Raw genomic sequence first — 25447 nt, 5'->3', positions numbered from 1 at the left:
ATACATCTATTTGAAAAGACATCAGTAAACGTTTTATTCTTCATCATGATGCATTCACTACTCATCATCATTGGTTGTATGTTAATGTCTTAATTGTGCATGTTTTTAAATGTTATTTGTTCATATTAATGTTCTTGGTGTAAGGTGTATTGCCTAAATGTTCAGTTAAATTCATTTTGATATAAATGTACAGTACTTCACATATGTAATTATGAACGAATTAGCCACATGCCTTAATTAATTGCAAATATTATGTGCAAGTAATAAGAATAGAAAAAAAAATTGGAACAAGAAATGATATTTTAGGCTGTGTACTTGAACTATAAAACATTTTCCTGATAAGGACAGGATTATAATTCTATAAATTATATTTCAGGTTGTGTACTGAGATGATAAAGAGAAGAAGGAAGGCAATGAGTTTGAACTAACAGAGAGAGAGATTAATATTGACATACAAGAAGGAAATCTTTTTATAAAAGGTATATTTTTTTGGCATTCACTGCTTTTTGGTACATAAATTTATTTACAGTATTTGTTTTCTCTTTTATATAAAGATAATATGTTTATTTATCTCTTATTTATTTTATTTCAGATACAACCAACCTGGATCACTGTTATTCAACATTTTGAAAAAGACTATAAGTACAGACGGTAAGAGTTATCTTTCATTTTATTCATTTTCTTGGTTGGGAGAAAGTTAGAGTTATTGCCCTTTGGTACAATAGTCTTTACTCTGCTATTAGTGATTATAGCAAGTTAATTATTCATAACCAAGGAACCAATGAAATGTGTTTTATATATAGCCATGTTTTGAAGGTCAAGACCTATTGGTATTATTTTTAAATCTGAGTTCTCATTTTCTAGTTTTAGGTGGAATAGCTACTTTAGTGGTAAGCGCTCTTTTTATGTAACTTGTATAGAAGTAAGCGTCTTATTGGCCATATTTTGCTCGTGGTCGTGCTTTTCGTTATATTTTTATGTATATATCACTACACTTTTCCGATGAAATCCTTTCATAGGAGGGGGGGGTAAATATGCAATGCTATCGCATACCCAAGCCCCTATCACCACATTCATTACGAAGAAAACTTTTCAATTTGCACAAGTCAAAATTATAGTAAAAAATTTTGATCATCTAAAATATACTTCCGAAATATTTTGTTATTTACATAAACACATGTTCAGGAAAGTCTCAGTACATGTTTATTGACAGCTCATTTGAACTATTGATAAAAATAATACTTAGAGTAAAGACTTGGCAACAAGTTTTTCTTACACCTGTACTATATATGCACTAAATAGAAGAACTATTAATAGGCTTTTTTCCTTTCCAGCAGATTATCGTAACTAATATTAGTTTTTATCGGAGAAAAAAGAACCCACCCACTCTATTTATTAGGGTCTTTGGATCACAACATGACTGCATTTTGCAATTGTGTATTTTCTTGCTTATTTTCCTCTCACTCAACTCTTCTCTACCACTTGGATATTTTAAATCACGCACAGACAGAGGCAGTTTAACCCATTTTTCAATCTTAATTTTTTTATTATGAATAAAGAAAATCAACTGAATCTTCTAACTATAAACTGTCAAGGTTTAGGAGAAACTAACGAAAGAAAAGATGTTCTTAAACATCTCAAGGCCAAAAAATATAATATATATTTTATACAAGATACACACTTTGTTAATACAAACGAAAACTTAATCCAGACTCAATGGGGCTATAAAATTTATTTTAATTCTTATAGATGAAATTCAAGAGGAGTAGCCATTCTAATCAACAATAACTAAAATAAAAGTTTACAATCAGTTTAATGATAACAATGGTAACTATATTATTCTGGATGTAACAGTGGAAAACCTGAACTTTATACTAGTGAATTTATATGGTCCCAATACTGACTCTCCAGAATTTTATAAGGAGCTTTCAAATAAAATTTAAGATATTTAGTATACTCAACATTTAGTATTAGGTGGTGACTTTAATTTAGTACTTAACAAAATTCTAGCTACCATGAATTACCTACATTTAAATAATCCAAATTCTAGACAAGAAGTTTTAAATTTAATGGTCAATTTCAACCTCAAGGATATTTACCGTAGCAACAATCCAGAATTAAAAAGATATACATGGAGACGAAAAAATCCAATAAAACAAGCAAGGCTAGATTATTTTTTTCAATATCAGAATCTTTTCAAGTAATGACCCCATGTGTAAAATTTGAAAATAGCTATCGCTCAGACTATTCCCCGGTAATCCTTTACTGCAAAATAAATAACTCAAAAAGAGGCAGAGGGTTCTGGAAGTTCAACAACTCAGTATTAACAGATAAAGATTATGTAAATATAGTTAAGAAAACAATAAATGATGTTAAAATGCAATACTCATGTCCAGTTTATAATGCAGATAACTTATTAAATATTATACATGTAATACAATTTACCATCAAAGATCAAACTTTCATGGATATTTTATCAACAGAAATTAGAGGGGAAAACAATCTCTTATGCAACATTTAAAAACAGAAAATAAGAGAAAAAGAGTCAGCTCTAGAACAAGATATATGAAATATAGAACAAAACTTAATAAATAATTCAAAAAAAGAGCTAGAAAATAAACAAACAGAGCTCGAAGCTATCAGAAAGAAAAAGATGCAGGGTCAGTGTATTAGGGCAAAGATTAAATGGATAGAAGATGGAGAGAAACGCTCTAAATATTTCACTTCACTCGAACCAAGAAATTAGATAAGTAAGCAAATATCTCAAGTGTTTAAGAATGATGGACAAGTTGTATCTGACTAGTTTTAAATTTTAGATGAAACAAAATCATTTTATGAAAACTTATACAAAAAAGGAACATTTTTGAATCAGAGATTTTTAGCTCACCTGAGCTGAAAGCTCAAGTGAGCTATTCTGATCACATTTTGTCCGTCGTCCGTCTGTCCGTCCGTCTGTCTGTCCGGACGTCTGTCCGTCTGTCTGTCTGTAAACTTGTCACATTGTGAACTTCATCTCTAAAACCACTTAACCAAATTCAACCAAATTTGGCTCAAAGCATTGTCATGGAAAGATGAATATTAATTGCAGAAATGAAAGAAATTTTCTTATTGAAAGCGGAGAAAACCTCAAAACTGTAAAAAAAAAAAAGGGGGGGGTGCATTTTAAAAAATCTCCTTCTCAAGAACTACTGAGGCAAATTCAACGTAATTTAGCATGAATAATCCTTATGGGTATGAAAATATAAATTGCAAAAATTATGGGCTAATTCTGTTTCAAATCTGAGTTATTATGAAAATAAGAAGAAAGAAAAGGCGTGTTTCAAGCAATTTATAGCATATTCGAGTCTTGGTTAAATGGGTAAGCCTGACCGGGCCAGGGCAAAACAAAAGATTGACAGTTATTAATCTGCCAATCTCAATAAAATTTCAAGATTTTTACTGACCAGTATATTTAAATTCGCTGTAAATATTGCTGCAAAATAATGCGTAATTGGAATTGACGATTGCCGATCTGCCCCGGCTTTTATTTTGCCCCGACCCCGGTTTGATTACCCATTTTACCAAGACTTGTATTCCATAATTCTAAAACGAGGTTCTTTGCTTAAAGCAGCCATGACACTATATGATAAACGGGTCGATCCGACAATGATGAATTTTTTTCGTTGTGCAAAAGTTCGTGTACGAAGAGAATCTTTGAAACATGCAAAATACATTGGTGCCGATTTTGTGAAGTAAATTGAGGCTAAATATTTCAATGCGTTGACAGTTTTCAATTATGACGGTGGTGTTCGCTTGTTGTGATTTTCGTTTCTTTTTCATTTATGCTTTGCGTTAACCTGGGGACTGTCGCTTGTATTTCCTGATTTTTACGTATCAAATCAAACAGAGACTTCGGTAAATCAAACAGTTTACTGTTTACCTGCGCAAATTAAGCAATATCTGATGTATTAAGAAAGAACTAAAATGCAATTCATTCAGGCAATCGGTAATTCGATATCATCTTTTGCGTAATGGTAGAAATATGCAATATGTTTTGTTGAGATGCTCGGCATTTTCTCTAATTTATTCAGTTTAAATAGAGTTTAATATCGCTGATGGAAATATGTAGGTATATACATGTATATGATTAATTTTGAAAAATAAATTGTGGTCTTTATTTGTTATAGTGCATGTTTCTTGTGTTTAATTGTTTACAATTTCTATTTACTTACCATATTTGAGTATTAAGCTTCGAATTATAAGCAAGATACAGAGATTTGCTCACAATTATATGTTTGTACACAGATCTGAGGCCATTCATTTTTTTTTCCATTTTAAATGCCGAATAGGAAATACCAAGTTAAAAATCTTAAGCTGAATGTAATAAACTCATGTGAACAAAATATGACTCAAACCTAGCAAAATTTTGAGCTCATCTTGCTTATAATTCTACGATTGACGCTGAAATTTTGGTTGATCATTAGAAATTGTATATGGATTAGAGCATGTTAAATACTTGTACACGAAAACAATTAAAGGATGACATGCTGTATATAACTACTCTCTGGGGCCCCCTCTTTATACAATGAATAATGTGAAATGTGAGTAAATAAAAACGACATTGTTAAAACAGTTCCCATAGTTCTGACACATTTCTGTTGCGGGAATAAAATAATTATAGCTATTCCTAAGAAAATGTTACAGCGGGAAATTATCCTGGTTTGTAGCCATTTGTTATTTTTGAATAAAAATGAAAATAATGGGTGCATAGGCCATAGTAAATAAGAGGGATGTGCCTGTCAATACGGTAACATTAGTTTTAATAACTCTTTAACGTGTCACTTGAAAACATGTTTCATTCCAGTGTATTCATCAATCAAGTGTGAGTAAAGTTATAAAAGTCACGAGTTTACGCGAGGTAAACAAAAGTCATTTAATTATAATGGAGAAGACAAATTAAATTGTTGAATATTTTTAATTTGAGAAATTGAGTGCATTGAGATGCAATTTCTTTTTCACATATTTACATGTGGGATTTCTTTGATAAAATAAAATAACTATTATAATTTTAAAAAATAATACAATAACTAGTAAGTAGTAAGCCCTATTAGTCTTCTTAATGTCATATATAAAATAGCCTCGGGTTGTATTGTAGAACGCATTAAAAAAAATTAGACAAATTAATAAGTAAAGATCAAACAGGTTTTATAAAAGGGAGATTTATAGGTGAAAACATTAGGATTATAAATGATGTTATGAACTATACAGAACGAAATCTCATACTGGGTCTGCTAATGATGATAGATTTTAACAGCTTTTGATTCGATATCATGGAATTTTATTTACAAGACACTTGACATATTCAATTTCGGTCAACCTATAAGATTGGGTTAAAACATGTTATAATGATATTAATTCATGTGTCTTACAAAATGGATTCTCTCAAAATATTTTGAACCCCAAAGAGGCTATAGGCAGGGTGACCCAATTTCACCCTATTTATTTTTATTATGTGCTGAAATATTAGGACTTTTGATAAGAAATAACAAAGATATTAAAGGAATAATAATAGATGGAAAAGAATATACAATCTCTCAATATGCAGATGATACTTCTCTTGTTACAAATGGATCACCAGAATCTTTAAATAGGATTCTTATAGAATTAGATATGTTTGCGAGTATTTCAGGTCTAAGAATTAACTTTACGAAAACAAAAATGGTTTGAATAGGCGGTATACAAATTTCAAAAGATGTCTTTCATCACTCTAGATGGAAACTGACCTGGAATAATACAACTTTTGATCTGCAAGGAATTAAATTTTCAGTTAACTTACAGGAAATTCCAGTACTTAATTATAAAAGTAAATTTTTGGAAATTGAACAAACAGTTAAACAATGGAAATCAAGAAAATGAACTTCATTTGGAAGAATAGTTGTTATAAAAACTTTAATTTTACCCAAAATGAATCATTTTATTTTAACCTTACTAAACCCTGACCATGAATTAACATAAAAGTTTGATAAAGCTTTTTTCAATTATCTATGGGTGTCAGATATACACAAAATTAAGAAAAATACCATTATTCAAGACTACAATCAAGGAGGGCTTAAAGGATCGATTACAAGGAATTTATGTTAGCACTTATATCAACCTGGATAAGAAGACTTCTTCATTCATCGCCTAAATGGATACATATTTTAGAAACTGAAATGAATACTAGTGTTAGCAACTTATGGTCAAGAGGTACTGAATATACTCTAAAAATATGTAAAGTAGTAGATAATTGTTTCTGGAAAGAAGTACTCCTGAGCTGGACCAAAATAACTGATTGCCAGATAACTATAAAAGAATTAATTCCATTTGAACATATATGGTATAATTCAAGAATTAAATAAACAAGGCATCTGTAATTCTAAAAAAATATTTCAATAATGGTATAATTTGTATTATTGACCTTTTTGATCCAAATGGTAACTTATGAAACGATTATTAACTCAAAGGTAAAAACAAATAATGTAGAATATGTAGGACTGAGGAACGCAATTTTTGAATATAAAGGGACATGTAATATGACACAAGTAAAACAAAAGATTCAGCCATATATACCAATGCCCCTAAAAGTGTTTTACAAAAGTAAAAAAGGATGTAAAGATATGTACAATTTACTTACTATAGAAAAGAAAAAGCAAGTTACCTCGGTAATAAATTGGAGAGAAAAAGGATATGATATGAATGATTTTGACTTGGGAAATATATTTGAACTTCCATTTAAAGTTACTCTTGAATCTAAAATCCATTTGATGCAATATCAAATACTACATAGAATTGTTCATACAAATAATTATCTGTAAAAGATTAAGCTTAAGGACTCTCCTCTTTGTAGTTTTTGTAAATTAAACATTGAAACAATAGAACATGTATTTACAGAATGCCCTGAAGTTAAGGATATATGGTATAGAATAGAAGAGCTGTTCTTAACAAAATATAATGTCTCTTTTGTTTTTGATAAAAGAAACATACTTTTCGGTAAATACAACAATAATAAATTATACAGAGTTCAGAACTTATTGATACTTATTATAAAACAATACATTTTTTCCTGTAAATTCAAACCTATCCAAAAACTTGACTTTGTTAGTATTAGTATCATAATTGCCCACATATTCCTTATTCAGAAATTTATGCTATAAAAACTGCAAATATTTAGAATATGAAAGAGATTGGAAAGCAATTTGTGATTTGATATAGGTAGCATATATATTAGCTATTATATAGAACTTATGAACCCAAAATCTATTACAGTTATTACTAGAAGTAAAATATACATAGCTGATTTATGTTTGATGTACATGATGTGATTGCCCGTCTGTCTTTTTTTATCTTTTCTCTTTTGTCTTTCTCTATCATATATAACTCTTTTGCATAATATTATGCTATGTATTTATTTTTTTTTACCATATTAAATTGTAAAAGAGTTTAAATAAATTGTTTAAAAAAAAGAAAAAAAGAAACGGTTTGTAATGCGGAGGATACATAGAAGTTGGCGCTAAAGGTTGCCTTCACACATTACCAGTGTCAAGTTTATCATATTTTACCATAAATTATCCAAAAAAATTGGGTTTTTTACGTTTTATGTTCATTATATCTAAAACCAATGAACATATTTCCCCGTTTTAAGTGTTGGGCCGCATTTTTGAGAGAAAAAGAAGGGTTAAGTTTAAGAATGTTTAACGTTGATGACGTTAAATAAACCTCATAATTTGACTGAACACCTTCTTTGTGCAGTTTTGTTACTTACGAATTCTATTCGTTATAAGCAATTTACAAATCAAAATACATATATTTGATTAGCTGTAAGAAACTTAATTTGTACAACTAATTATCTTAGAACAAAATTGTTTCCAAATTCTTTGTTCATATTACCTTCACTATAACTTTTTGAATATTATTAACCTTAAATATAGCCATTTGAATGTCGTACTTATTTTTAGTACTAAAGGATACAAAAGTAACAAGCATTCTGGGAGTATTGCATAAGCAATACACGTCCCCTACCGGTTTGTGGAAGTTGTGAAAACAATGCACTGTTATGCAGAATATAGAACCCGAACATTAAAAAATTGGAATATGAAAAATTAATTTTCTCGAAAATATGTCAACCAAACACTACATGTACAAAAGTGTAAACTTGATCTGTAGTTTGATCTTTTGAAACTGCTCAGCAAATTTCATATTATTCCTCAAACGCATAACGAAAAAAAGTGTGGAAAATTGAAGTGGGGCAGACAGACGGACGGGCGGACGGACGGACGGACGCAAGGGAAAGCTTAAGTCCCCTCTGGTGAAAACCGGTAGGGGACTAAATATACATTCTATTCACATATATCATAGATCTAACTACTAGTATCCTATATAATAAATATTTATTTTCCATTTTTTATTTTTTTTCTATCGAAAATAAGGGTTCCTTTAATAGTCGAATCTAGTGTTTAATTTTTTAACGTACAAATTTTTGGGTTTTTTAAACTTATTTTACAGGGATGGAGGGTTGGTTATTCCGGATTTTTTTTTCATGATTTAGATATTCATTTTGATGGTATTGTGATTGTTCATGTGTATTTGACTACGTTTGCAACAAATACAAATCAGAATGTTCTTTGGAATAAATTATCTAAGATTTTTTTTTAAATTTGTTATGCGGTTTTTTTTTTTAGAATATTAATTGAATAGGGATTTTATATCTCAATTATAGAAATATGATTAAAATAAAACTCTTCTTTAATTTATCTAAATATAACCAAAACTGTTTCCTTTTTTTGGCCTTCTTTACGAAACTAAACGCATATTCGATAAACCTAGTTTTTCAGCTGCCAGGCTGCCTCTAAGTTATGTATTTTTTACTTCGTTTAGAGATAATTATCTATAGTATTAGTGCATGCAATTTGGTTTCTGTACTTTGATCCTTTACCAAAAAAATGTATAACGCATTTACTGTCTGCACGGCTGGATATCTAGAGGAACGGGCATGGATGAAAACAATAAACTGAAATGGATAAATGTATGTATATATAAATGAACGTGGCCTTTATTCTTTTTGTTGCGACTGAATACAAAAATATAACAAACTTTATGTTTGTATCAAATATTTCAAAAAAAGTGTATAGTTATTTAGTGCATGGTATCTCTAACTTTTGTGATGTTCTTTAGTTCCAATTTTACTATAATTTTTATCACTGTCTCAAATTAGAATTTCAGATAAAAGACAGTTTGGCTGTTTTGAAACAAAAACCCTCTCGTTTCAACCGGTTTATGAATACATCATTGTGTAGACTCTGAGGCCCACGCAGAAAATATATAAACGAAGTTAAGCCGGATGCTATGAGGAAAATTCGGCATGAGCATGAGCCTGATTCATGCGCAATATTATTGGTAGCTAAGAGGCTAGCACACGTTAATCTGAATCAGGATCGGGATCCCATGTCATGTGCAAAATGGTCGGTGACCAGTACAGAAACAAAATATTCTTTAAAAAAAATGACCGACATATGGTATGAACTATGGAATACGTAAATGCTATGCTAAAACTACAACATGCATCAAATAGCATGAATCGCGATGTTTTCCGAAATAGCTTATCTATACTTTTATACTCTGTCCTGAGTTTTTGCTTCAACCACGTTTTGCTTGATATTTCGTTAATCATAAATACCTATATACCCAAACTAAGCTCATTCACTAATATGAAAGAAATTCTACGGGGATGTTGCATTGCATTAGCCATAAATAAGTCCAGATGATAACATGAAACATTGTGCGAGATATTCTGAGTGAGTTTCGAATGATGACAAGATGTAAAACATTTCCCATTATAAATCTCCGTAAGAAATTCGATTTCGTGTAACTTTTTATGATTAAAAAATAATAGTGTCAATGAATGTTTTTGAACATTTTCCTTTTTATCGATTTCATTTATATTTTTTTCAGATAATGTGTCAATGAAGTTATTTTGATATTTTCCCTTTATCGATTGTATCTGTATTTCTTTCACAGGTATGTGTATTCTTTAAAAACAAAAACAAAACATCAATAAGTAATAGATGCAATAACGTTGGACAGACTTATAGGAGACGAGGCTTATGTACTTCATAATTAGTTTTTTGAAGCATTTAAATATGATCGAAAAATTATGTGACTTTATATAATACATTGTTAAATGATAATCTCACCGTACAAAAGTTTATATTTCAAAGGAGATGCATCAAAATATAAAATCAAAGCTGCATAGTGAACAAAGTAGAGCGAGGCGTAATGTGTATACAAATAGTGACAACGCCAAATGTCTGATACTATACATGCAACCGACATTAACATAGTTCATGATTATGTTTAATTCTAAGGTTAAAGGTCAGTGCTATCCGTGATACAATGTACAAAGCACTTAATCTAGGCTTGCAACGATAATAAGCATCGTACCACTTTTGCAATTAGAGGTCTCCTCTGTAGAAGTCCTCATATAAAAGCAGGGAAATATAATTGGAGGAATCTGTGATAATTTTAAGGCTTTTGCGTTTCCGTTAGAAACACATGCACATGGTCCAGTATTGCAGGCCTTTTTTAAAGACAACAACTTATCAATTCATATAGACGTATAACACAATGTTTTACAAATGTATTTGAAAAGGTTTACTTCCAATCTCTTGTGGTAAAAAAATGTATGAATTAAAAAACGCTACTGTATGTATAATAATTTGCATAATTTAAATCAAAGTGGTCTGAGATCCAGAATATCCACCCGATAGTAAACTCGTCGTACACTTAAATGATGTAATTAGTCAACTCGCGTTACTTGTCAACCTGTTCTAGGTATTTTGTTCTATAAAGCTAAAATTGCATCAAATCTTTCATTTTATTTATTAACTTTTTTGTATTACTAAAAATATCCAATCTGTTCGCGATGCATGATAAACTCGTCCTTCGCTTTGCAGCAATGATGTTCATTTATAATCAACCTACGTTTTTCGTCATCCTGTTCTTAAAAGTTATATCCTGTTATCTCACAGAAGCTGTGCCTTGTAGGCAAATGATTTTTATCCATCAAAACTATAATTGTGCATTTAAGAAAGCTATTGCCTTATTTTATTCATTTAACATTTGTCACATATTACTGTCTATGTACACTTGAAGTAAGTTGCCATTAAATGTATTCAAACTTTTTATAATCATTCAGTATTATTTCTTCGCAAATATATAATTTGATGCAAACTCCTATTGACTTGCATTTGTCAAAACGTGTCCACCACCTTCCTCTCATTTTGGCTATTTGGGCTAGCTTATCGAAAATGAAAGTATATTTTTGATTATTTTTCAATTCTAAGTACTTATCAGATAAAATGCAGTCATACTTCTGGACATCATATCGCACGTTTTGAAATACCAAAGGTGAAAGCCGGTATCGTGTGCAGGCGTTTTTTAGTTTTTGACAAAACGGCTAAATTTAGACACGTAAGAATAGATTTTATTTTTCTCAGAACTGAACCCGAAAGTTTTATTTGGAAACAACGTATCACTGGCTTTAAAAGGGTGACATTTAAAAAGCAGTTGAAATGGTGTTTCTAATCGAAAGAAAGAGAGATCGGTTACAGAAATGTATACCTTTTTTCACTAGATAACCGCGTATGATATAGTGCAGTTTTATGAATAAATTCTGTGCGGGTGGAGACATTTATAAGAAAATTGAAACGCAAAAGGACATACTGTGATAATATTATCCCTCTTTTATAAGTTATTGTTGATTCACGTTAACATCTGAAAATTTTTCCATGTTACATGTAGTTATTAATGACGGAATAATCAACAGTTAATCAAATATAAAATATCCATCAAATAATGTGCAAACATTTTACCATTGTTGTTTAAATAGGCTTTCTAAATAACCTAAGAAGGAAAAATCGTATACATGTACTCACACATTCAGAGAGAAGGAGAGAAGACAAGATAAGTGTTCCCAATAAAACAATATGCCAATAAAACTCCATTGCTAGCCGCCATGAAAGAACAAACACGTCATTAATCTAATGGAAATTCCACTTTCGGTTTAGGTTTTACACTATGAGTTTTGAAACGGACTATATTTGTTTCACCTTCCTGCGTGGGATTTAAACCGTTCCAACTGTTGGGGGTCAAGAGAGGTGTGTTAAGATAACACAGTCAAGCAAAATTCAGCTTTTAATCATAAATTGTGGGCAGAATTAAAGTACATTTGTTTTTTGTGAGTCAAAAGTAACATGACTTGATAGTGTTATATAATTACTCATCTTTAAGGTTTACTTGTTAATTCCTGACACTATTTCTGTCCAATTAAACTGTATAGTATTTTTTACTTATATTTCAAATGTGTAAATATTTCGACAAACTACATGATTTATTTACAGCATGACCGTTTGGGCAATACTATAAATTACCAACCGTTTCAGCAAAAATATCGGCCGCATGAAAAAAAACAAAACCGCAGTGTTTGCAATACCTAAACGATTAATCGTCTATAGGATTACTTACGTTCATTTTATTTATGTTAAGTTTAATTTACAAGTACGGATGTTCCTAAACAATTTACTAGTTAATAAGGTCTAAAATTTGAATACTCATAAAAATACTTTGATTTGATAATTTTTTAAGGTTCATTTTTTTGTTTGTTAAGCAACAAAATTCAATATTATTTCACTTCTTTTATGATGTTTAAAAAGTCATTTAAAAACATTTCAATGCTTGCATGTAATAAAACAATCACTTTTTCATAGATTTCTCATCCTTTTAAAATAAACTACTAACGTAAACATAATATTAAATATTATCAATAAAAATGATAATATTATCATTTTTATTGCTAATATTTTGCGTAATTTTAATTTGTTTGTAGAAAACAAATTCTTGATTTGTATCATAAGATGTCACAATTATATCTATTTAATTATAAATTGAATTTTCTCAATTGTTTCTATGTAAATTTTAATCATTACTTTAATGTTTTGCTTGTTTTCAGATGAATGCCATTATGTTTATGATATTAAACATTTAGTTAAATGAAACTATATTTTCTTGCATTGAACATTCTCTATTTACCCATTGTAATTTGCTCATTGCATTATCCGAATTCAAACCGTAATTAAAGCTATGAATGTCTTGTTGGTCTTAAGAGAAAATGGATCCTTTTCTTTTCTTGTTTCGACAATTTTAGTTTTAAAAAACTGTATAAAATAGCAAAAATTAAAAAAAAAGTACGCTAATTGTGAATTAAGGTTAAGAATGAGAACTCTAATAACTGGAAAGTGTAAATAAACTGTGAAATGAACTTGGTTCGTTGATTAAACTGAGTTTAAACAAGGTACTTTACACGTAAACAGGAAGAAGATTATAATTGTAAATCAAACATTGACAATGAGACAACAGCTAAGTAGTTTTTACAGCATTAAGTTTTATAAATCTATAAATAAATAACCGCTTTTAACACCAGCTTAACTATGGCTATACCTTACAGTATATAAAGAAATACAAAAAGTCAAATTAAGATGTTAAGCATTGTTATATGTAACTTCACAAAAAGGAGCTAGCTGTAAGTAAATGCATACGTAATATAATCACTTGTATAGTTAGAATTTACAAACTCTTAGAAAATGTTCTTCTCTACTCCCGTGTACATTTGTTTAAAACTAAATGCATGATAATGATATCCATGAAGCCCTCAACCAAAATTGTGAAATTAATGACCCCTGTATCAGGGGTTCAGGTTCTAGAGTTAAGCCAATATTGCCATATATTAAAAATGTATTAATCTTAGAAAATCTTTCTCTCTACTAACATATTTGTTAAAAACTAAATGCATGAGTTTGATGTCTATGAAGCTCTCTACCAAAATTGTGAAGTTCATGACCCCTGTTTCGGGGGTCCGGGGTGGGGCCAATATGGCCATATAATAAAAATGTATTAAATCTTTAAAAACGCTTTTTTACTCCCACATATGTGGGCAAAAACTGAATAGATGGTTATGATATCCACTATCTCCTCTACCAAATTTGTGAAATTCATAGCCCCTGGGTCAGGGTGTCAGGTCATCAGGAGGGGGGGGGGGGGCAATATAGTGTTAATGAATAAACTGTTTAAAATCTTCTTTATTCTCAGACATCTGTATGAAAAAAAACTGACTTCATAATTATGTTTACCAGGAAGTCCTCTACTAATTTTTTTAATTCCATGTCCCCTGGAGTATGGGTTTTGATTTTAGGGCATGACCAAAATAGACAACATTATTATGTGCATATTATCTTCTATGTTTCTTTTAAAAAAATCTTATTTTTGAGATACAAAAGATGGAAGATTTGGTCTTTCGGTATCATATTTGTAAGTCGTGTAAATATAAGATGAAAAATGTTGGTTCGGTTACATATTACAAAATATTAATAAGTAAAGAGCAATGGATAATACACCTTATTATTTACTATGTAGGCCGTAAATCGACTTGAGCAAGAGGTAATTAACGTGACGGCATAACGCGTTAGATGTGACTGCCAAATGCATTAAATACATAAATGGTATATCTTAAAAGTGAAATATATCCTTGCTTGGGCATGGGAAACTGATTTTGTTTAGTTTACATAGAAAATTAATTTGTTATCCAGGTACAGCCCGAGGTAAATCCACGTACACATTTGATAGAACATGGACCCCTTTGGGCCCCTAATGTGATTGGTCAGTCCATATTTCTTGACGTAAAAAAAACCTCACAAACTTGAATATTCACTATCTGAGGGTGCTTCCAAACAAGTAACAAATTTTACAAGCATTAAATGGGTCTGCGTAATTGTGTGCAAATTACGCAGATTCTTTTTATTATATTGGGTTTCGCATTCCATTGTTTAGAATGTTATTTCAACAAAACCACAGTCTGCATTTTAGAGGTGAACAGACTAGGTCGACGTCGATATTTAATACTGGGTTCTTTAATACTCTGTATAATAGCTATCAGAAGGGCTCAATTACACTATCACGATCTTCACTCATGTATATCATGTATATCGGCGTTTCAGAAATCATCAGTAATCTAAAGCGGAACTTTTCGGTGCAGAAATTAAATATTACTGATAAAGGTGAAAATAACTACCCCTCTTGGAATTAAAATGCCTTGATAACACTTATAAAACCATGTTTTGTATCTTAGACATATGCCTTTTTTTTTTTAGAAAGCCAGGATCTTTGTTATCGTTGTTCTTCTTGATGTGTATTTCGCCGCTATCTAAATTTAGATGTATAATAGTTCAAATGTTTGTTCCTTTTAAATCAATGCAGTCGTGTTAGAAAGTGGAGTTGTATAGTGAGATTCCCTCGGAAGACTGGCTATATAGTATCAACCCTCCTCCCCCTCACCTGCCCGGGGAATTCTTACTATACAGCCGTTCTTCCGGCTAAGTATATATAAATATTGTCATATCAAACCCGTAAGCCATGATGGCCTTTCAGGCCTTTGATTTTGATGATATATCAAGGTTTGAAAATAATACAGTAAAAACGTCAGTACTTTTCTAAGTTTATCAGTAATGTCAGTACATTGTCAGTAACTGTCTAAGTTTATCAGTAAAATATGGGAATGTCAGTACTTTTATGACTTAGTAGTTTTCTAATACTGTATGCATAAAAAAATTGGAACACATAATTATTAAACACCTCCACCTCCATCCCTCACACAAATTTAGAAACACACATTGTTTTAAGTCTTTTGTTTTAATGATTACTTCATTGTTGACCCATCAGACCTCAATGTTAATATGTAAACATGCATGATGTTATAACATGTATTTTTATACATACAATTTTTTTTTGCTTTTGCTTTTGAAGTACATGTCTTTTAAATTTGGAAAGCTTCAGCATTTAAAACACCATAGTATGGATTGTTATGCTACTTATTAATGTATGTTGAGCACCATGCAAGTGCAATGTTATAAGCAAAAATCAAAATTCACGTTCACATTGAACTGTTCAATGATAGTTAGGTCAAAGTTGCCGCAGAAATACCTGATGTCATTCCATGTTATTCACACCTAGGTCAGAACTGCACTCAGACAATGGTTTAATAACACTGTGTCATAACTATTTTGAAGTTAAATTGGTTGTATGTCTACTATATGTCTATTTACTTCTTTGATTATTTTTTCTCAAAATTACAATTGCTATTGAAGATAATAACACCAATTTTAAAATTCGGGTGAATAAAAGTTTGTTTTGCTGCAAATGTGGCTTATTTTGATTCCAAAAAATGTTTCAACTTAAATAGGGGATATAACCATTCTCTTTTGGCAGACAAAATGCTACTTATAATGCCTTTATTTGAAACCATAAAATGTAAAAACAGAGTACCAATATTTTCATAAAACGTTCAATTTTCGGTTCATATACCATATCTTCAACGAAAATGATGCTCCAATTTTACTTGGTCATAACTTATCAAAAAGTTATTTTGTGGTGTTAGTTTTGTCTAAAAATAAGATCTGAGAAATTTTTAAGTAATTTTTAAGTAAACAAAACTGAAAATGTCTGACATCTGATCATAGGGAATTTCTGGCCAAATTGCAATTTCTTTTAGAATTTCTATGCTTCATTTTTGGCCCATGTTTACAGGTTCTCCTAACTGAAACTGACATACACTTTTTCTTGTTTTTAATTCATTCCTAAGGAATTGTACTTTTAAGGTATCAAAAGCATCTAAAAAGTTCAATGTAGGTTTTTATTCGTGAGTGAGCATAAACACCTTTCAGGCTATTTTTAATCAATGTAGAAATAAAAGTTTAATTGTCAAGTTCATTACTGATACACAGATTCATGCACTGTTGGTAATGAGTCTCATCATAGTACATGTGTGTATAAGATATATAAGATGTGAAAAATGTTCGTTTCTGACTGTTTTTTCTATCCCAAGGTTAACATTAAAAAAATACAATGAATATATCATTGTACACATTTTCCAACTGCATGGGGCCTGTTTGTATTATTTCAAGGACATGTTAATGCAAATTAAGAATCGTAATTGAAAAAATCCAACCTAAAGTTTTTTAAATAGACAAAAGGTGTGTTAATGTATGACATGCTGCTACCAATTATATACAGATAAAACAAAAGCTTTTGTGTTTAGCACAATTCTTTTTTAAAGGAAACATATAAAATATCTCTGCATTTTTGTCCAGATCCCAAACATGTATAAATAAAAGGTTTTGCCAAGGGGAATTTTGTTGGGAATTCCCACATCGATTGTCCAAATTCACATCAATAGATCAACAATATAAATTGTCAAATACATGTCTATACAAAATCAAAACATCCAAGCTTACAAAAAGTTCGTAATTGAACTAATTTTCAAAATATGATCTGTAACCTAAACTATTTACTAGGTGATCATCGATCAGGTAAACGTATCGAGTGTAGAGTAAATTTATTGCGTTTTAATAATTGTCTCAACATGAGAATAAGATCAAAATAATGGAGTACTCTGCTTAAACACGCAACTTTTACTGCTATTGTAAACTTTTGAAATTATTATTATTATTATTTTGAAACTATTGTAAACGTTTGAAATTATTTACCGGGAAACACAAAAAAAAGAACATGTCAATACCATGTATAGTACTTGCCTATTTGATATATTCGTAGTATTGTGGGGCAATATACAATAACACTTATTTAAGTTAAAACCTCGTGTGTTCAATCTGGTTAAAAATGGACTTCAAGACTTGTTGAAAGTCGAATTTTAAAGTTGAAAACATTTCTGGTAAAGGTTCAGAGAACTGTATATAATATAACAAACATGAATTAAATGTAGATATCGTTCTTTCATAACAATTGTATGAAGGATTATTTCGAGACAGACTAATGTATTTAACCATTTGAAATGGGCATCTATTAGTTTTTGGGTTTTTTTAATGGCGCATGATCATGACGTATCATTTAAATCAGGAGTTGTTGTATAATCAATAAATCATGGAGGGTAAGAAGTCAATTGATACAATTTTCTTATGTTTTCATGTTCGAATCAAAATACACATTTCAACAGTGAGTAGGTGAATAACTAAAGTGTTTACGAATGCCGTTATCAATGTCGTTTTAAGTTCATTAAAAGCATAAGTAACTTCATATTTTTGTTTAAAAAAGAAATTCACTATAGGAATCTCCTGCAGTCTGAAGTTGATAGCAGTAATGTTACATGTGAACTTGTAACGCATGGGTAGCGATTAGAATGATTCCTTATAAAATTGTAAATTCAAATAGATGTTTATTCAAATACAATGCTACGTTTAAAGGTAGACATATTGTGGTTATTGAACCGCACTGACTACTTTTTAGCATTTTTACACATTTTGAATACACCAACCGAACGTAGTTTTACTAATGTTATTCAGGAATATATACCAACAAATGTTTATTGTATTAAAAAAAGAACACTATGTCTTATTTATACGAGGCAGTATAATACATGTTCAAAACCAGAAATATGTTCATGGTGTTCAATCGTTAATTGATAGATGTTAGTTGACAAAATTGTATACTTACACACTCGTAATGGAGAAGACAAACAGACAGGAATGTTCCGAGTAAAGCAAGACAGGGTCTTACTAGAAGTTTCATGTTATTTTCATCACCCAAGTAACAGTTCTTTCTCAACACTCTGTAGACACTAAACTGCAGTGAGTTTCCTGTACAATATGTGTATCCAAAACGTAAACCAAATTTGTACGATGTCGCAGTTGTTACACCCGGATGGTTTGTGAACGTACAATTAAGATCTCCTGATTATATAACACAAGGGATTGGTCGCATGGTGTACATTTGTTTGAGAGCAAGATTTGTTTTATTTAAATCTACAAACATGAAAGAGATTATGCTCTTTTCTAAAATATACCGTTCTGCCATCTGAAATTTTAAACTTCATTACCAATATTTGATGTTAAATTATGAAAATAGGTATTTAGAAAGGAATCAAAATGTTTTCTGAAGAAAAAAATTTTGTGAAGGATTTAAAAACATCATTTATTATTGCAGTTACCATAACAGTGCACAATATAGTGTTTACTTTCAAATTAATTGATAGATTTTATAGATTAAATGCTGCTATATCTTATCGTTACTTGATGCGTAAGTTTTGTTCAGAAGACTTTTAAATACCTCGGCTTTGTGTCAACACCAGCAAAGAACGGTAAAATTTAAAGGTCCTTTCAAAGGACATTTTGTTGGGTTTTCCAACACCGATTCTCGGAATTCAAATAAATATAGCTACCTTGAAACTTTAAAGTTTCTGCAGTATTAATGGAACACGTCATTAAAACTTACAAGGCCGATGTAATGAAGAATAATGACCCCCGTAGAATAATGACCGGGGGTCATTTTTCTACATAGAATGATGCCCCCCCCCCCCTAGCTGAAGAATAATTGGATTTTTCTGAAGAAAAAAGACCCAGGGGTTATTTTTCTTCATGTTAAACATGAAGAAAAATGACCCCCATGAAAAAATGACCCCCCTCCCCCGTAAACATGAATAGAAATTGGTTACCCTGTATCCAAGATATCACTTTGAAATTACTTAATTTTTCACTCTGTGAAACTGATTTTGAAGTTATACATTGTAAACACCGAACTTGTAAATAAATCGCTGTATATAGTTTTTCACATCCGTAGCAAGCACACGCAAAACACTCTGACATTGCCACAAATTGATTGTTAACAGTTACGTTACTTCTCTCGTCGACATACGGCGGGAAATGACGCAAATAAAGAAAAATTCATACATAATGTGATATTGGTTTATATGATATATTATCATATCACATGAAATTGTATTTTATGACATTTTGATATATATTATTGTATCATATGATACAATGTGTATTGTATGATTGTATTATATAATATTATACTTTATCCCATGATATTGTATCATTTAATATGATACAATGTTGTATCAAAATATATTGTATTATATAAAACAATATCATACTATGTATCAAATATGATACAGTATCATACAATACAATATCATACTATAATATTTATATTCACTCTCTTTCCCTCTGTTAAATTGCATTGGTTGATTTGAGTGACATTTACGCACAACACAAAAGACCCAATCGCCAAATATTGTGCGTATGAATACATTTAGTATTCCTTCAGTATATCTCGAAGAACAAGAACTAACTCTTCTCGCAACCGGATAACGACCTAATATTTTACTTACGCTGATAAATATTTCATTAATGTAAATATTTTTTGACACTTAAATGAATTCAACTGATTAATTTCTTAGTTTACCAAGAGTAAATTCATTAAATTACAGAAAGAAAAATAAAATTGTGTTATTAGAATTTAAAACGCTGTGCACTATTTTTGTCAGCATATTTCGGCTGTTCCAGTAGCCATTTCGTTAATTTCGCATTACTCGTTGAATACGACAGAGCCTTTAAAAAAATCATATTTGCGGGAATGAAATACATGTTTAAACAAGAGGTCCATGGGCCACATTGCTCACCTGAGCAATGATAGACATTATCAAATCAGCTTTAATGGAGTAACATACCAAAAAAAATATGGACAATGTAGTCTAACAGATCATGTATATCAAAAATTCAAAAATTCATTTTTTTCCAGGATATTCTGTTGATCATTTATCCCTTTTGTCGCAGTATAGCAATTTCACATATTGAGCATTACAGTTCTCAAGAACATCTAAATCAAATGGGATATAAACCTACATCAAACTTGTGTCAGCCAAAGAATTGTCCAGAAGCCAAAGTCTAAACAATTTTAAACAATGAAAAATATGTCAAAATGCTTGCATATAAGTTAAACCATATATTATAACATTTGAATTTTGGTGAATTTAAACTGTTTTCTTTAGTAAAATTGGACCCCCACCCCATGTGGCTCCATTCTACTCCTGAAAAATATGATTTTGACAAATTTGAATCTACACTATCTAAGGTTGCTTTCACTAATGTTGCACCTTTTCTTAGAACATGTTTTTCTTTTTAAGAAAAAAGATTTTTCTCGATATATTCCTTTGTAAAGATTTTACCGGTCCCCGTTGTGCCCCTACCCTACCCCCGGGGATCATAATTTGACCAAACTTGAATCTACCCTACCTGATGATACTTCACACAAGTACAGCTTTTCTGGCCAGTCGTGCTCTGAGTAGAAGATTTAGAAATAAAAATTGTTTTTATATTCCCATGTAAAAGTTTGACCCCCCCCCCCCATTGTGGCCCAACCTAACCCCCAGGGACCATGATTTAAACAAACTTAAATCTACACTATCTGAGGATGCTTTCACACAAGTAGCAGCTTTTCTGGCCAAATGGTTTTTGAGAAGAAGCTTTTTAAAGATTAACTCTATTTATTCCTATGTAAAACTTCGACCCTCATTGTGGCCCAACCTTAGCACCGGGGACCATGATTTGAACAAACTTGAATCTACACTATCTGATGATGCTTCCACACAAATTTCAGTCTTCCTGGCCTAATGGTTTATGAGAAGAAGATTTTTAAAGATTAACACTATTTACTCCTATGTAAAACTTTGACCCCCCCCCCCAATTGGGGCCCCGCCTTATCCCCGGGGACCATGATTTGAACAAACTGTCTGAGGATGCTTCCACACAAGTATCAGCTTTTCTGGCCAAATGATTTTTGAGATATATGTTTTGAAAGTATAACTCTATACACTCCTATGTTAAACTTTGACCCCCCCCCCCCCATTGTGGCCCCACTTTACCCCTGGGGGCCATGATTTGAAAAAACTTGAATCTACACTGTCTGAGGATGCTTCCGCACAAGTTAAGGCTTTTCTGGCCAAATGGTTTTTGAGAAGAAGATTTTTGAAAAATATCACCAAATTTTCAATAAATCCAAATTATATGCCCTTAAAATATGGTGTGTTCCTTTATTTTAAAGTTTTGAAGCTGACCAAGTGGTTCAGGAGAAGAAGTCGAATATGTAAAAAGTTTACAGACAGATAGAGTAACCGACGGACGCCGGACAAAAAATGATCAGAAAAGCTCACTTGAGCTTTTAGCTCAGGTGAGCTAAAAGCGTAAATATAAGCATTGATTCATTATTTTTTGAAAGATGGGGTCTTTCAACTGCAACGATGAGTGCAAACAAATTTTCATAACGCGCTAGCGCGCGTTATACAATTTGTATGCACACCGTTGCAGTTATGAGACCACATCTTTCAAAAAATAATGATTCAATGCTTAATTACACGATATTATGTCATATGTTTCAATGTTATGATGTCATATTGCAATATGATATTGTTTCATATAATACAATATTGTATTATGTTTTATAATATTCTATTATTTGATCAAATGCAATTATAATGTATAACACAATACAGTGTCATATCATACGTTATAATATTGCTATAATATCATATCTCACAATTTTTTACGGTATTTTATGGTAGTATATGATATATATTGTAAGTATGAAAGGATGCAATTTTAATTATATATTATTGTATTGATTAACATATAAACATATGATTATCATACAATTTTTTAACGAATGATATACGATATTGTGTCAACACAGAATCCATGAATATCCAAAATCATAAAGGATGGTTTTCATATAATATGATAAAGGTGGTCTCATAAAGGTGATGCCTCATAAAGGTGATGCCTCGTCTCGGTGAGCTTTGTAGTCTGTGATTACCTATGTTTTATACTTGCGGAGCTCTCCATCGTTTAAAGGGTTCCGAGGCATATTTTGGAATTCTTTTTTTTTATAAAATTGATAAAATTAAATTATCCAGGGGGATAGGGTGCGGACTCCCTCTCCCGTTTTACTGCGTAAAATCATTAATATTGAATTTTCCGGGGGGCGGACACCCTCTCCCCCTCTAGATCCATGCATGAGCAAGGCGTGTCGCATAATGACATTAGAATGTTACTGTGTTTGATTCACGATAAACAGACGGCTGGTAAGTGACAGAAGTTTAGAAATGCATATGTACACATTATGGTGGACATTAAATTTTGTGTGGAGTAAATAATGATAAGGCATAGACATTACTGGTAAAAATATTTGTTACATGTTCACATTAAAATATTTCTAAACATTCATAGTAAGTGCGATGGCCTAGCGCATGCGTACCAATAATAGCATGGATTAATCGGAAAATCTTGGCGAGTACGGTGCCTGTATTAAATTCTATGTAATCGACCGAGACTTGCTGAATGCAACCAAAAAAGGCGAAGGCGAAAGTGCGAAGATGCGAAGGCCAGAGTGCAAAGTTGGAAAGGAGCGATAGTAGTATCGCTCCTTTGCCTTCGCACCTTCGCACTTTAGGCATCACATCTTCGCGCTTCGTCGTCTCATCTTTGCACTTTTGCTCCTTCGCCTTCGCACTATCGCCTTTGCAACTTACGTCGAAATGGCCCTATCGGAACACCATAGATATATGTAAATGTAATTGTTAAGATGACAACCATACCCCGATGCAATACGTCAATATCTTGTTATAACGGAAGGATTTTTATTTTCTAAGATATACCCCTTCTTTCACTTTAAGTTTATTTGAATATGAATTATAATTTCTGTTTCTTTCTGTAAACTGCAGCAGTAAAAATTACAATAGTGTTAAGACTATTTCACAAATAATAAAAAAATATACTGAAAAACTTTATTAAGACTATTTCACAAATAATAAACAAATATACTGAAAAACTTTAATCTACAAGGGGGTCATTATTCTACAGGGGTCACTTTTCTTCATGTGGAGTGTGCTCATTTTTATGAAAATGACACTTATTCTTCAGACAAAGGGGTCATTTTTCTTCGTAGAATAATGACCGGGGGGTCATTTTTCTGCGTAGAATAATGACCGGGGAGTCATTATTCTACGTAGAAAAATGACCCCCGGTCATTATTCTACGGGGGTCATTATTCTTCATTACACCGGAACCTTTAATGTAATTAGTGTACACTGAGTGCACGAGTATTTAAGAATGAATGAGAAACCTACATCCGGAACCTTTAATGTAACTAGTGTACACTAAGTGCACGAGTATTTAAGAATGAATGAGAAACCTACATCCTGTACCTTTAATGTAATTAGTGTACACTGAGTGCACGAGTATTTAAGAATGAATGAGTAACCTACATCCGGAACCTTTAATGTAATTAGTGTACACTGAGTGCACGAGTATTTAAGAATGAATGAGAAACCTACATCCGGAACCTTTAATGTAACTAGTGTACACTAAGTGCACGAGTATTTAAGAATGAATGAGAAACCTACATCCTGTACCTTTAATGTAATTAGTGTACACTGAGTGCACGAGTATTTAAGAATGAATGAGTAACCTACATCCGGAACCTTTAATGTAATTAGTGTACACTGAGTGCACGAGTATTTAAGAATGAATGAGTAACCTACATCCGGAACCTTTAATGTAATTAGTGTACACTGAGTGCACGAGTATTTATGAGGGAATGGGACACCTCAACTCCAAGATCAACCCTGTTTATGTGAACAAAAAAAATTAATGTATCTTTTCTCTCACACTCTAGATCTTTATAGGGAAATTGTTTGTATTTCAAATATCAGTTTCTTGTCTGCAAGCCATGACTTTAAAGCCCATATGCTTTTAAAATTACTTTTATAAACAATGAATATTTTAGTAAGAAATTGTACTTGGTTATTTTATTTTGAGTTTTATATTATATCACTGCAAAACGGTTATTTAATGTAGAGTTAAATAACTTTATCATCGACGTTTAGTTGAGTGGGATTTGCATTCCTATTTGAACATGCATACAAAATCAATAATTTAATATCTAATCAAGAAAATTGTATGAATATTACATGTAGTTTATTAAAAATGAGTCTTGAAATATCATAAAGTGATCATTACTAATGGTGTCGGAACTTATTGAAATGGAGAATGGGCTAGACTTATAAGAAATATTGACAAGCAAAAACAAATTCATCTTTATGGTTATGTCTGACTTTGCAAAAATGTACATGTAGTGGGCTCAGCCCCCCCCCCCCCCCCCCGGTTCTGACGCCTATGATCACGGTCGAGGGGTAATCAAGTCATAAATCAGATTCATCACGCCTCGACCTCCATGTTCAAGTTCAAGTTCTTTATTCCGAGAGACAAATATCTCATAGGTTATACATGTAAACACACATTTCAAATACAATAGGGTAGCAATATACAAAGTGTACATAATCAATTTTGATTATTTACATTAATACATGTAGTTCGATGCTTGTTGCCATAATATAAATATTTTCCTAAATTACACAGTTCTTAAGTATTTGAGGAAGATATTAACTGTTTTAATTTCTTTTCGTTAGCATATGGAACTATTTTGAAAGTGTGTTCGATATGTTTTCTAGAGTTAGGCGTAGGATTTAAATAAT

At 31.3% G+C, this 25447-nt stretch overlaps 1 protein-coding gene and 1 long non-coding RNA gene across 2 annotated transcripts in view; both read right to left on the bottom strand.

Annotated features, from left to right (window-relative positions):
* The window catches only part of LOC117690508 (uncharacterized), a 46374-nt gene extending 34234 nt beyond the window's left edge, over positions 1–12140 (bottom strand). The window contains exon 1 of the long non-coding RNA XR_010708626.1: positions 11949–12140. This is a non-coding gene — a long non-coding RNA (uncharacterized lncRNA). The remainder of the gene's footprint in view (positions 1–11948) is intronic.
* Positions 1–25447, bottom strand: part of LOC105340291 (uncharacterized) — a 754579-nt gene that overhangs the window by 59765 nt on the left and 669367 nt on the right. The gene's annotated exons all lie outside the window — the stretch shown is intronic.

This window comes from Magallana gigas, chromosome 8 (assembly GCF_963853765.1).
Source record: "Magallana gigas chromosome 8, xbMagGiga1.1, whole genome shotgun sequence".
Classification (NCBI taxonomy): Eukaryota; Metazoa; Mollusca; class Bivalvia; order Ostreida; family Ostreidae; genus Magallana; species Magallana gigas.
Note: the sequence above shows the minus strand (reverse complement) of the source record. Positions and strands in the feature narration are given on the sequence as shown.